The following is a 14610-nucleotide window of genomic DNA, read 5'->3' on the forward strand; positions in this document are numbered from 1 at the left end:
TCCAGCTTAAGGAGGCTGTCTCTTTTTAGTCATTACTGTGGAAAGTCTACAGATATCTGAGCACCTTGATTAAGAGAATAAGCAGATACCACTTTTGGCATAAAAAAGTGAGCTGTTTTCCAAGAAACAATACCCTTATGGAAATGTTTCTTCCACTCAATGTTGGTAGTTTTGAAATCATTTAGGATGACGTTGTGGCTACCTATACTATTTTTCTAAGAAAAAAATCAGACCCAGAAAAATTACAGGGCCAAAACAGTGTAATAATAATTGCTCAATTATCAAAATTTAAATTCTAATCAAATATATTATTTTTGTAGAGAGATTGTAATAGCATTTACTAAAAAACAGCATGTGAATGACATGAACATTAAATCAAAGAGGTGATATTATGGGTCTACCTGATAACACCGATATGCCAAAACACAGACAATGAAATAGCCGAGACGACAAAACTGAAAGTTCAAAATCACGAAACTTCACATGCCCGACAAACCACAATCCCGACAATCAACAAAACAAATACCTTTCCCGAAAAACACACACACACAACACAAGCACACCAAAAACCTTACAAACCTACACTAAACCTTACATACACAACTATCTATGCACTAACCTTAACCCAAACCCTAACCCTAAGGTCCGTCACTATCGCACACTTACCTTACCTGCACCCTAACCCTAACTCACTTAATTTGCCCCTAACACTCAAGTCCATCACTATTGCACACTTACCTTATCTGCACCCTAACCCTAACTCATTTAACCCGCCCCTAAACCTAAAGTCCATCACTATCGCACACTTACCTGACCCGCACCCTACCTTAACATCTGTTACTATCACACACTTACCTTACCCACACCCTGACCCTAACATCCGTCCCTATCACACACTTACCTTAACATGTCGGTGTTCTCAGCATTGGGATTCTCAACTTTCAGTCTTCTCCATTGCTGATCTTCCGGTGACGGTGTTCTCGTTGTTGGCATTGGGGACTTTCGGCGTTTTCAGGTAGACCCAATATTCTACATTTTACTGGACCAATATTATAATAGAACCTGCTCAAGGTGTCAAAATCCATCAGTCCCTCATCAGGAGCTAATAAACTGTTAGCTGATTACAGTGCTTAAATATCTTTTTCTGCACAGGAAAGGAATATAATTCTACTCCCTTTGGCTAGACAAACATAAAAAAATCTACTTCATTAAAAAAAATCTTAGTGGACAGCAGGGCTGCATAATCATATGACAAAGACAGCACACCTATGACAAAGACGAAGAAGACAGAGAAAGAGAGAAAGAGAGAGAAAGGGGGAGATAATGACTGGCATTCAGAAAAACTTTGCTACATCTTGGTAATCAAATCGCATAATGACCAGCCATGTGCAAGGTATGTATGATTAAAAAAAAAAAAACGGCTCTGCGATGTAGGCAGCAAAAACAGTACTGTCAAGCACATTATATGCCAATGGACACATAATAACATGGCAATGAGCAACATTATTAAACGAGCCTCTCCTTGTATGCTAATGAGGCAAAACAAGACAGCAGAGCAATTCATAAATGTTTAAATGCACTGTAGCAGGACTGCCTGCAACATATTTGAACTTGGCTGAATGCTCATTTTCAGTTTAAAGAAATTACATAATAATGTTAGGGGCTGCTGCAAAACTAATAAATGTGTATTTGCAAGTGGGTCTCATTGCCACTTATGTACCTCCCAGTGCAGAACATCATCTCAGGAGGCACTGGGTCATCTAACCATGTTGAACATTTCATGGACTCCACATAATCAACATTGTGGACTGGTACCATGTAGATAGAGACATCATCCAAGAAATTGTGAACATGTGTCCAACATATCTGCAGACCCACAGGATTCAAGGACTACCTTTCCCACTGAATACTAATGTATGTGTGGCTTTATGTGTATTAAACTCAGTGACTTTTCAGCAACATACTCACTGGGGGAACCCCTGGTATCTGTCACAAAAATTCTCCATCAGTTTCTTGATGACATGCTTTACCATCTTTCCCACATATCAAGAGGAATTTGCCAACACAGAGGGATTTTTATGAAATAGCTTGTTTTCCTGAGGTACTGGGGAACATTGACTTTACTCACATTGAAATAAAGACTACATCAGGTGAACTGGGAAGGAGGCTCATGACAAAGGGTATCACTCCAAATGTCAGGTGGATATTCCATGTCCAACACACACACAAACTTTCTACTCAGTAACTGTATCAACTCATTTCTGAAATCATTATCTGAATTTGCAGATCCTCTAACCTCAGGCAAGAGCAGACCCACAGATGGGAAGTGGGCATAATGGTTAATGTGGTTACCTTACAGACACAGAGTGTAGGGTTTGATTCTCACAAGGGGTAATTAGCTAGGCTTAAAATGGCCCACAATGTTACTTAGCCTAGTACTAATCTATGAACCTATAAAACCATGTTAAACCATTTAAACCTAGATCAATGGATGGCTGACCCTCCTGGACAGAATAATTAACTACCATAGACTCTTACCTCTGTGAATGTCACTGACCTAACCACTAACAATTCGGGCAACTCGGGACAAATATGGCTAGGCTTGTAAGGGGTCTAGGGCTATTAGTTTAGTAAACACATATGAGCCTATGATAAAGCATCACCCATGAATACAACAAAGCACAAAATAACCTGTGTAAGTATGACCCAGTACCAGAAATATAAATGAAAATGGTTTTATGAATATTGACATGATAGCAATAAATATCACATTGTGCAGATGCTGTGGAGGGTTAACTGCTGACTCACTTGTATACCACAAATCAGAGAATTTTCATAAGTTAGACAGTAGACTTTTAAGTATTCTTACGCAGAAATAGGTCTATATACCTAAGGCATCTGCATTGTGGAATCTGAGCGAGGCCAGGACCTCCTCTGTCTCTGTTGTTATGAGAGGTGGCACACTCAATGACCTCCCCATCTGTTGATCTGTATTCTCATGCCAGGAGTTGAGCTCTTTGTTGGACAGCACATATAATTTTCACTGGCCCTACTGTGCACCATATCTTAACTGCATTTGTGTCCACCAATAGCACTAAATGCAACAGTATCATCCTAGGCTCATTCCAAGTGGACTTGGTTAGCTGTATGTAAGTCAAACACGCATTGATTATGGATACTGAAGCACTGGAGTAGCATCTCATTCTTTTTGAAATGGAGAACATTAGCTTACAGGTGGATTTCTCTGCAGTATTTCCAAAGTCAGCAGTTTGCTTCTGCTTTCCCTGTTTTTTTTTTAGATATTGCTCAGTTGGTATAAAAAAAAATTGCCCTACCAGACTTGTTTCTGCATTTACTTGTAAAATCCTTACACAAACTGTTTACCATTGACCACACAGCTTACTATTTGTATGCCTGTCAGTGTGTATCTGTATCCGCACTCTGAAATAGTTGTCAGGCACACAGATTTACTGATCAACCCCCACAGAACAATACCCATACAAAAACAATTGACAAAACTGTCATTGCTGTTTTCCTCAGGGTTAAAAATACTTTTGCAAACCAAACGTGTACTGTATCCCACACTCAAATGCATTTACTGAAAGTGGTAGTAGAAGCCCAGCAAGATGGTTAGGAACTGGATTTGTAGCATGTTTTGATGAGTGTGTCTCCCATTCTGCTTAACAATCCTTCATCCAAACCTAGTGCTTTATCCTTGCAAGACCCCTGCAATACACCTTCCCAATAATATACTAACATATACTGAAAATGTATTTCTTACTATGTCAACAGTCTCCATAGCAGTATAAAGCATTTTTACTCCCCTTCACTGATACTGTGAATAAAGCTCTTGATGCTGGCCTATCAACTTCAGTACTTCTGTTGGACCTATCAAAGGCTTTCGACACAGTATCACAAACTAAGTTATTACAATACATAGAAAAACTTGGATGCTCTCTAAGTGTAATAACCTGGTTTTCCTCTTACCTAAATGATAGACAACAATCAGGTAGATGACAAAACCAACAATCAGAGTGCCTGGCAAACAACACAAGTGTCCCCCAAGGGTCCATTTTAGGACCACTACTCTTCAATATATTTATTAATGATCTAAATAAAGCCAGATGATTCAACTATCATCTCTTCCAACAATGTCGCTAACCTCAAGATCACCCAAGATGCATTCACCTCCATAGAAACCTGGCTAAATGATGCCCAATTAATGCTGCACTCCCCAAAAAACTAAACTGTTACTATTCTCATCAAAACCTCCTGCTGCAGGTTTCAAGATTTTTTCATATAACAAAACAGAAATTGAACAGGTGCAATATGCAAAACTTTTAGGAATCACTATTGATTTTAAACTCTCTTTTGAACAGCACATACTCACTACAGTAAAGAAAACCCATTTCAAACTGGGAAAACTATACCAACATAAATTCTACCTAGATAAACAAACCAAGCTAAAACTAGCAAACACTTTACTTATCCGATCCCCCTTATATGGAAACCCCATTTTCACCAAGCACCATACATCTGTCAGTAATAATCTGCAATTGTGCTACTAAAAGATAGCAACATTCACCTTCAACATGCTCAACCACTCACACCACTGCAAAACTATCATAAACCTGTCCTGGCTTGAATTTCACCACTATCTCTATTATAGTCGATTAACATTTGTTCATAAGCTAATTTTCCAACCTGGTAGTTGTCCTGGACTCCGGTCTATCTTCCACACACATACATCTCAACTAGAACCCTACGCTCCTTTTAAATGTAGCTAAACCCAACAAAAGAGCAGGACAATGCCTATATAAATATAACATTGCCAAACTATGGAATAGCCTCCCCTCATATATTACTCAACTTGACTCCCTAATAGCCTTTAAAGCTGCACTAAAACCCCACTTGTTAAACAATCCCAGCTGTACCTGTAAAATACAATGTAAGCCCCCTTAACTTCACAAACTTAACTACTCAGATTCTGCCTTTAACCTCCTCTGATATCTTTTTCTTTCTCCTCTAAATAGCTATTTCTCCTACCTATGATATATATCAATTTTACTAATGTTTTATGATTACTCTTTTATGGATTGAAAGTATGTTATACTTTACTAAAGTCTAGTATTATTCTTCTGTGATTGAAAGTATGTTATTAAGTATCCATACATATCACTTTCACTTTGTATTTGTTCTGTATAATATTTGATTAACTGTGGAGCTTTTCTCCCGGGCCTCCACTGAAAATGGGTGTCTGACCCAGTGGACTTTCCTAGTCAACAAATGTCTATAAATACATAAATAAATACTGAAAAAGATGGAGTTGTAAAACATAGCACTTACCTTGTACTAGCAGAGCTTCAGGTTTGCTTGAGAAATACTTCTGTAGCTCATGTATATTGTAGATTTTTAAAACTGGCTGATCTACAGTTTTTTTTTATAGCACAATGAGGTTCTCTGCTTACTGTCACACTTATATGTTTAAGGTTCTACTGTCTGGACATGATGCGTATGCAAAGTAGGGCTCAACTCATTAATGTTTCAGACTCACACAGTTTTCATGAGGAGCACACCTGCTAACCATCACTCTGAAGCGTCTTCGATGTTGTGCACATGCCTGGGTCATTGTGGGCAGCACTCCACATGCATGGTCTGGGTTATGCCTCTGAGGGATCTGTAATTGTAAATCTAACCATCTGTAAATGGATTTACTGTAGCACTTAATTTCTTAACAACATATACATGGATACATGACTGTTAGGTTTCACACCTTAAAGTGCCATTGCTAACCATATGATACAGTAACTATATTATCTGAGCCTGTCATGTATTGCACAAATGAGGAGTCAGTCAATGACCATCAATATGCTGTACATGGTACTTTGTAGACCTGCTTTGGGCACCCATTGTTTGCTATTTATCACTGAGATTATTCAAGGTGAGACATCCTGACTGGAGAAGAAGAGTGCAGTGCTCTTTAAAGAACACAAAGGTGATTTTGGGCGGAGTAAAAAACCTTTCTATAGCTCCTCCATCAGAAAAATGCAATCAAAGGCTACTACAGGAGGGCTATCAAGGGCCCCAGTACAAGACTGAAGCTAGGAATAGTTTATCCCAAGCTGTCTCTTGTGCCATTGCCATCTCCCCATATAGGGGAAGAGTGATGCCAGCTTTAGGTTTTACAGGGGTCTGAATGGACAGATGATAAATCAGCAAGCAAAGGAAAGTACTTTTACTGGAATTGAATTCATCCTCAATTGGTGACTATCTTCATGAAGTGGACCCTGTTTTTCTCAAAATCTCACCAAGGTGATACTGATACATAGAAATTATTTTATATAGAATATATCATGGGCAGACAAGATAGCTGGGTGCACAAGATCCAGGATAAAAAGTGCCCAATCCTGGTAGGTGCACTGGTGTGACGACTGGAAAAAAATGTCAGTGTAGAATTCTCAAGACACGAAAGCATTCCTACAATGGGAATAGGTCAGGCCCAGAGGGAGGATGGCTCCCCTGTTGTAGAAGGAAGTAGCAGTCCACTAAAATCACAAAAACTGATAGATCAAAAAAGAGTCATAAAGATGACAGAGAAGACAATGGAGAATAAGAAAGAAATTATGTATTTGTTACTACTGTTATGCAAGAAGCCCAGAATTTCGAGATATAAGTTATACAAAAAGATTAAGAGAGAAATCGAAGGAAAGGAAATACTTGCACAAGAAAAAATGTCAGAAGCTTCAAGTAAAAATTTGTGTTTATTACTAGAAGGGATCTCTGAAAAATGTTATATAGACCAAGAAACCTTGGGCATTTTGGAAAAAGAAATGACTGAGGAAGTGCAAAAATATAAAGAACATGATATACATATGATATACATATTTTTGAAGGGTATAAAAAGGAAATATGGACATGGGAAATTAAGAGAGCTCTAATATGGTGCATTATTTACACAAAAGCGAAAGCCAAAATAATCAAGACAAAAAAGCAGCCCCAAAGATATTTGAAGTAAAATACAGGCGAAGGCATCCAGATATAAAACAATTTCACAATAGAAAAAATTAGATCACAAAGAGAGAATGAAGACCAGATTAGTCAAGCAGAATTAAAACAAAATGGAAGTCGAAGTTGTGGAATACTTGCAAAGTGAAAGTTTTAGTGTAGAAAGTCTAACATAGGTTATATCACAGCATGATGCAATGAGTCCCCCAAGTAAGGAGAAACAAGAGAAGCAGGAGACATCTGAAGAGGAAATATGGACATGGGAAAGAAAAAGAGATTTAATATGATGCAATGCTTTTGCAAAGGAGAAAGCAAAACTAATAAATACAAAAAGAGCAACGCCAAAGGTGTTTAAAGAGAAATACAGGCAAGGTATCTGGCTATGGAAAATCTTACAATACAAACAATAAGAAAACAAACAGGAAAAGCAGAAAGGAGGATTAGTAAGGAAGAAGTTAAAGAAACAGAAACTGAGGTTATGCTTACAAGTGAAGGATTTAGTGTAGAAAATCTAACTCTGATAACATCCCCGCACAATAGCACAACGAATCGCCAAATTAAGGAGAGACCAGTGGAATGGGAAAATCTGATCCATTGTCATATGAAGATACTTTGTAGCCTTCCGTAGGAAACTGGTACAAAAATTCAGCTGAAGTTGCATAGCATGGGAAGGAACAGTAAACTGTGGCAACTCTGATGTAGTCAATGTTGTGGAGTGATAGGCCAGTGAGTTTTCATATGAAAGAGTAACAGACAGCACAGGATGAAACTGAAGAGAATATGGCACAGAAAGACACTCTGGAACTTTCTATAGAATGCCCAAAGAGTTCCTTGATTTAATAGAGATGGACAGACATATTTAGATCAGTGAAAGAAACAGACTACTGAAAGTTGATAAAACTCAAAAGTTAGAAGTTTGATAAAACAAATGAATGCAGTAATTATGCCTGCTCATAGAGATTCATGAGACATAAACAAAGTAAATAGGATATATTACTGTGCTGCTAAATTAATAACAGATAAAGACTTCCCACAAAAATACAGGACAGTAAGGGAAAGGAAGGGGAGAAATCAAATGCCATCATGGAAGTATCAAACAGAGAAAACTATAAAGCAATTAAGACAAGAAGTGTCACTGTTAGAAGAGTATAGATGAGGGAACAGATGAACAAAAATACTCAAAAAGATAGATGTGATAAAAGAAATGCGCAGTATTAGATCTATAATGTACTATCACCAAAAATAAAATAAAAATATCAGCACAGGCAGAACAATTTAGAAGATATGGAGATAAATATAAAGGAAAAGTACAATATAAGCAAATTATGGATGAACCAAAATAGTTTTATCAAAATTGAGAAACAAGTCCAAAGGAATTGAAACATCACCAAAAAAAGTAGAAATAGATACATATTTGGAAAAAATATCTATGAAGATCCCGTGGAACATAACAAAGATGCTAAATGTATAAAAGTAAAAGAAAGAATAAGAAGTGCAAATGTTCAGGATATGAAATGGCATGAAGTAAAATCCAGAGATACTGAAATGAAGTTAAGAAAATCTCCTAATTGGAAAACCCCAGGCCCAGATGCAGTACCTACAGTAACTTCTGGCTAAAAGTATTAACATAACATATATGGTATATAAAATACAATCTATATATCAGTGTCATCTTGGTGAGATTTTGTGAAAAAGAGGATCCACTTCATGAAGGTACATGCTTTAGCCATGAGTAAGAAGTGTTTATATGTGCACTCTGAACAGACACCAACCTGGTTAACAACAGGAAAAACAATACTTCTACTTAAGAGTGTACCTACAAGCTATCCTAAAAACTATAGACCAATAACTTGCCTTCTGACAACATAAAATACACTCTGGAATTGATGCCAACAGAGTTTATAGCTCAAACTCAATCATGGCAATAGAACAAAAGGGCAAGAAAAAAAGTAATATGGAACAAAGGTTCATTTGTTATTAAACAAAGTCATAATGGAGAACTGTAAAAAGGGGAATAATCTAAGTATGGCATGGATAGACTACAAAAAAGCATTTGATAGCATCCCACATTCATCGATAAAAGAATGCTTAAAATGTATACGATACATCCTATACTGATTGATTACATTACAGTGACCATGAAACAGTGGCAAGCCACTTTGCAGTTAAGCCATGATAAAGGACAAATTATTATTCCAGAGATAAAAATTCAAATGGGAATATTCTAGGGTGGCTCCTTGTCAGTACTGCTCTTTTGTCTTGCCCTTAACCCATTAAGCTGTTTACTTAACATCTTCTTTTTGTGGATGATTTAAAATGGCATAGTTCATCAGATATGGAACTGAAAATACAACTGCAAGTGGTCAAAAATTTTTCAGATGATATAAGATTGTCATGTGGTCTTGATAAATGTGCAAAAGCAACCTTTAAAGCAGGAAAGCTGCAGCACCAAGAAAACATCAGTCTGGGAAAGGAATGTGATATAAAAGAACTTGAGCAAGAGGGAATGAATAAATATTTGGGAAATTGATGAAGGATCAGCAATAAAACATGAACAAATATGAATAAAACATAGTAAGGAATATTTTAGAAGACTAAAACATTGTTGGCTTCCAGAAACAAATTCCAAGCTATAAACCAATTTCCTCTTCCAGTCCTAACTTACAATTTTGGAGTGATAGACTGCCCCAAAAGGTGTGGATCAGTTGGACAGGAAACCAGGAAAGATGCTTCATGTTCACCAAATGATTGATAAAAATCATTGTGTACCAAGACTATATATTTCCCTTGCTGAACGAGGTATGGGCTTCCTTGAAATTGATTACATGTATGGATCTGCAATTGTAGGACTGCATACATATCTGATGACCTCACAAGATCCAAATGTAGTGAAAGTTTTATAACATGAGGAGAATAAATCTAAGACAACTTCCCTGCTTAGTTTAGCAGAAGCATATCAGTGTCAAGTGGGACTGAAATTCAAACCAGAAGTAGATAAAAATCAGGCAACAACTGAAAGTGCCAGAAAAAAACAGAAGAACAAATATAAGGTAAAGGATCAGGTGAGAAGGCAAAAGAAATCTGGAAAATGCATAAATATAGTTGCAGGTTTAGAAAACTATTGGAAAAGCAGGAGTACCATCTATGTACTCTAAGTAGAACTTATCTTAGCTACAAATATAACCTGCCACTGCATGCCATCCAAAGATATTGGACTGTGCTCTATATTTCTCTTTAGACCCTGAAGACATTGAAGTAAATAGACAGCTGGAAGGAGGGGTTTGGAGAGCATTAAGATAACCATAAGGTAAGTATCCTTGCTTCAGAATATGCAGCTTTTAACAGTAATAGAGATTCATTGTAAAATGTATACTTTTCATAAACAATTTCCATATCTGTGATATCTGACACAGCTGAAAACAGCCGTATGACTGTTGAGAATGCTATTAATGGGTATTTGTGCATGCATCCTGCCATATACTTGGGCAAGTGGGCCAGGATGTCATGGTTATACTTCCACATTGTGTGGATTCCTCCGAGTTCAAAACTCCCACATGTGCTATCATAATATTTCAGTTGAGGTTGTTATACTACCTTAAGCATTTCAATGAATGAATTAATTAAGTTCTATTTGTTTTTTGGGGTAGAACACTGATCTCCATGGACCTTTGTTAGACTCAGCCTGGGACCAATGTTTAGTTAAGTGACAGAGTTACACAGTTAGGTATTGGAGGCTGAGGGGATCAACATTTGCACCTCAGGACCACAGAAAACAGCTCATTAACAGCTCATTAATCTTCTGTTTATTTATTGTTTGCTTGTCCATCTCTTTCTTTCTTTCTTTTTTTGTTAATTAGGCTGATCTAACTGGGGTTTGCAAGAGTTCTTTTCACTAGAGCCCCAAGGAGAACAGCTCCAATAAGTTAAAAAAATAAAATCAATTTGAAGAAAAAATGTTGTGATATAATAAAGCAATATTATGACAGTGTTGCACCATTCAGTGAAGTAAATGTGTCATAACATGTGAACTATCATATAAATATGCATTGAGATTGGTAGATATTAGTATGTATGTAGCTCAGTGGGAAAAAATTTGTTGAAAGATAAACTGGAGTAAGAATGAGAAAATACTAGTAAAGGAAAGAAAAAAGGGAGATGGCTTAGTGAGACGTAGGATAGGTGAGCTTAGGGTATTTCAGTGTTGATATAAAGTCAGTGTAGAAAAGAAAGATACTGCAGAGTGCAAGAAATAAGGTACTGGGGAGTTAAAGAAGTAATTGAAAGAGATAAAGGTTTTCTTTGTGAGCAGGCACAGGAGCAGAGCCAAGAATTAAGTAGAAAGTTATTTCAATTTTTCTTTGAAGAGATTGAATGCAGATATTTGCTGAATTGTAGGGGGGGGGGACTTGCACATGCTATGTGCAAATGTGGAATATAAGGAGTCTCCACAGCTGTTTGATTTTTTTTAAGCATCAAGGATGTTTGTGTCAGCAGAATGAAGAGATCTTGTGGCAGAGTACCATACACTACCATATACATGTACCATACAGAATTAAGGGAGGGACATCAGCTTGGAAAGCAGAGTATAGTATGGGCTGGTTTAACTGCGAAAGACTGAGATAGTTGAAGAATGCAAGCCAACATTATTTTTTTTGATGGCTAAGTAATGAGTTGAATTTGATGACTGCGGCAAATGTAGCAATCTTGTTATACTATAGCTACAATTCTCTCGTTAGTGAAATGTGAATGTTTGTGAAGAAAGAAGCATTGAGTAGACTTGGCAGGATGTAGAATGCAGCAATGAGAAAGTTAGAAGGTCTGCAGAGAAGTCTTAATTTGTAATGAGATTTTCTCACTACAGATTAGATATGAGTATCAACGTTTGAGATGATTGTCTAGACTGATGACTAATTGTTGGATGACATCAATCTGTAAAATAACATAAGAGCGTCTCTTTTCCCTCTTGCCAGTTAACATGGGGTACCCAAAGTTCTGTTCTTGGTCCTCTCCTCTTTAATGTGTTTATTAACAATTTGTATACCTCTTCACAGAAAGCATCCTTAATTCAGTAAGCAGATGATTCAGCATTTATTTGTTTAGCAGACAGCTTAAGCCATCTTCAACAAATCGCACAAGAAACTTTTACCTCCATTGAAAATTAGCATCAGAGTTCACAACTTCTGTTCACTCACAGACAACTAAGTTACTCATTTTCTTCCCTAAATCCAACAAATAACATAAAATCAACGTTAACATTACCTCCTTCAATAATAAATAATATAAGTGTTTTCATACATTAAGCTATTAGGGATGTTAATAGATGGTAACCTTAAATTTGAACAAACTCACTGGAAACTAGAAATAATATACTGAGCTAAAAACGTTCTTACTAATATCAGAAAACCAACCCTGTTGACTACATTCCTCTTACCAGCCTCTTATATTGGACAACAGTCTTTACTAGTCTTCAAGTTACACTAAGAACAAAACTCCAAAATTCAATGCTAACAAATCCTGCAGGACCCACCATTGCTCCACCTAAAACAACTGCATTGACTTGCATCTCACACTTTTGACTCATGATACAATATATACATTTTCACAATGCTCAGAGCTAAGCAACATTTTCCACAACTACCAACCCAACAAACCACTGTGCTCACAATAAAAAAAATTATCTCTAAATACAAATCTGAGAGAACTGCAGTACAGCCCCCATAGCCTAGCTGAATTATCAGATCCTGGTACTCAATTCCACTTGCCCGGAAGGCCATATCTAACCTCTATACATTTAAATCTACATGAAAATTATTTCTAGCTGAATTATGTTTTTTTTTCCTGCTTTACAGGCACCTAAACACTTTCTATACTTTCTTCCAGCTTGACCAGCTAAATCCATAAATACAAGCTCTATGCCCACCACATAGAGAAATTCTTGTATTCCTTTTTGTAAATATTGTAAATATTTACCTGATTTTATATTGCTCATCTCTACTGGCACAACCTCTGCTCATAATATATAAATTATTTCCACTCATACCCAGCACTGCTGAGTTTATTTAATTTAATCTATCCATCTATCATTTGCTTACTACTTACTTGTCTACACTCTTCTATAAATTCCTCTCCACATAATGTAACATAACATAACATAACATAACATAACATAACATAACATAACATAACATAACATGACATAACATAACATGACACAACACAACACAGCATAACATAAGACAAAATAATATAATGCATGTAACTCAGTAAATCATTAAATAGATCAGTTTAGAGAATATTACCAGCTGGATGTTTTGTGATGAGGAAACCATACATTTAGATTTTTTTATTTAAGTAGGACTTTTGGGGTGCAGAACATGATTTTATTTTAGCAGGATTTAGAAGCAGCTGAGAATGAGCAAGCCGAGTTTCAATGGATGCGGATGATTCTTGGGTGCAGCATCAAATGTGTAAAAAGAATTAGATGTGGATTATGTATATGTAACATTTTTGGAGTAATCTACATCTGTGTTACAGACAATCGTTATCAGCACACTCATTTTCTTCCCCTATAAACTGTGAGCGAAAAGTATGTCTAAAAAGCATTGTTTCTGTGTATCAGCATTTAACTAAGACATCTTTACTGCATCTTGAACTATAGAGTGTGTTGATTTGCCCAAGTAACTCATCACATTAATGCTTTGCATTTCACAATGAAGGTGTTGATGGGGGTCTACTTTGAAATGGTGAAATTCTAAACCTTCAAATCCAGTCTGCCAAGACCAGACTATTGAAGTTTTGAAATTATGAACATGCTTAATGGAGATTGCCATACAGCTCAGAACAGGAAATTTACTTGTTTCCTCACTGTAGTGCAATCTCAGAGCTGTAATATTTATTTATCAGGGTATGTGGGGGTGCAGGGGGGCTTGCCCCCCTACAAAAATGTTATTTTTTTTATTGTATTAAAGTTTCAACGTTCCAAAACTTTAAAATTCTGGTCTCGGCAGACTGAATTTCGAAGCTTTGGAATGTCGACCTTCAAAGTAGATCCATTGATGTTGGTGGGTTTATAGGTTCATAGGTTCATAAGTAGGTACTAGGCTATCAGCTCTAGGGCCTATACAAGCCCAGCCAAAAAGGTACCCTGGCTTTTGCCACCCAAGAAAATTATTTTCCTGTGCTACTGTCGAGCAGAGCCACAGAGGTGATCCCCGGGGTGAATTTCCTATTTCCCATCCAATCATCAAGATTTTTCTTGAAGAGTGCTAATGAGGAGCTTTGTTTGATATAGATAGGTAGTTCATTCCAGAGTATGGGAAATCTCTGGGGCAGGAATCTATCCCTCTGGCATGTTCTATTTATTTTGGTGACAAGGTTTAAGTCCCTAGAGCATGTAGCTCAGAGGGATTGGGATTTCTTTAAGTGGAGCATGTCCAACAGCTCTGGGTTTGACATAGCTTTGTATGTTAGTCATAGATCACCTCCGAGTAGGCGATATGCGACGGAGTAAAGCTGGGGTTTTTTGAGACAGTCTGCATAGGGCTTCTATTTGAGGCCAATAATCCTCTTTGTGAGGTATTTCTGTGGCCTTTCCAGTTGTTGTAG

Source organism: Protopterus annectens, chromosome 2.part1 (genome assembly GCF_019279795.1).
Source record: "Protopterus annectens isolate FY-2018-M chromosome 2.part1, PAN1.0, whole genome shotgun sequence".
Classification (NCBI taxonomy): Eukaryota; Metazoa; Chordata; order Ceratodontiformes; family Protopteridae; genus Protopterus; species Protopterus annectens.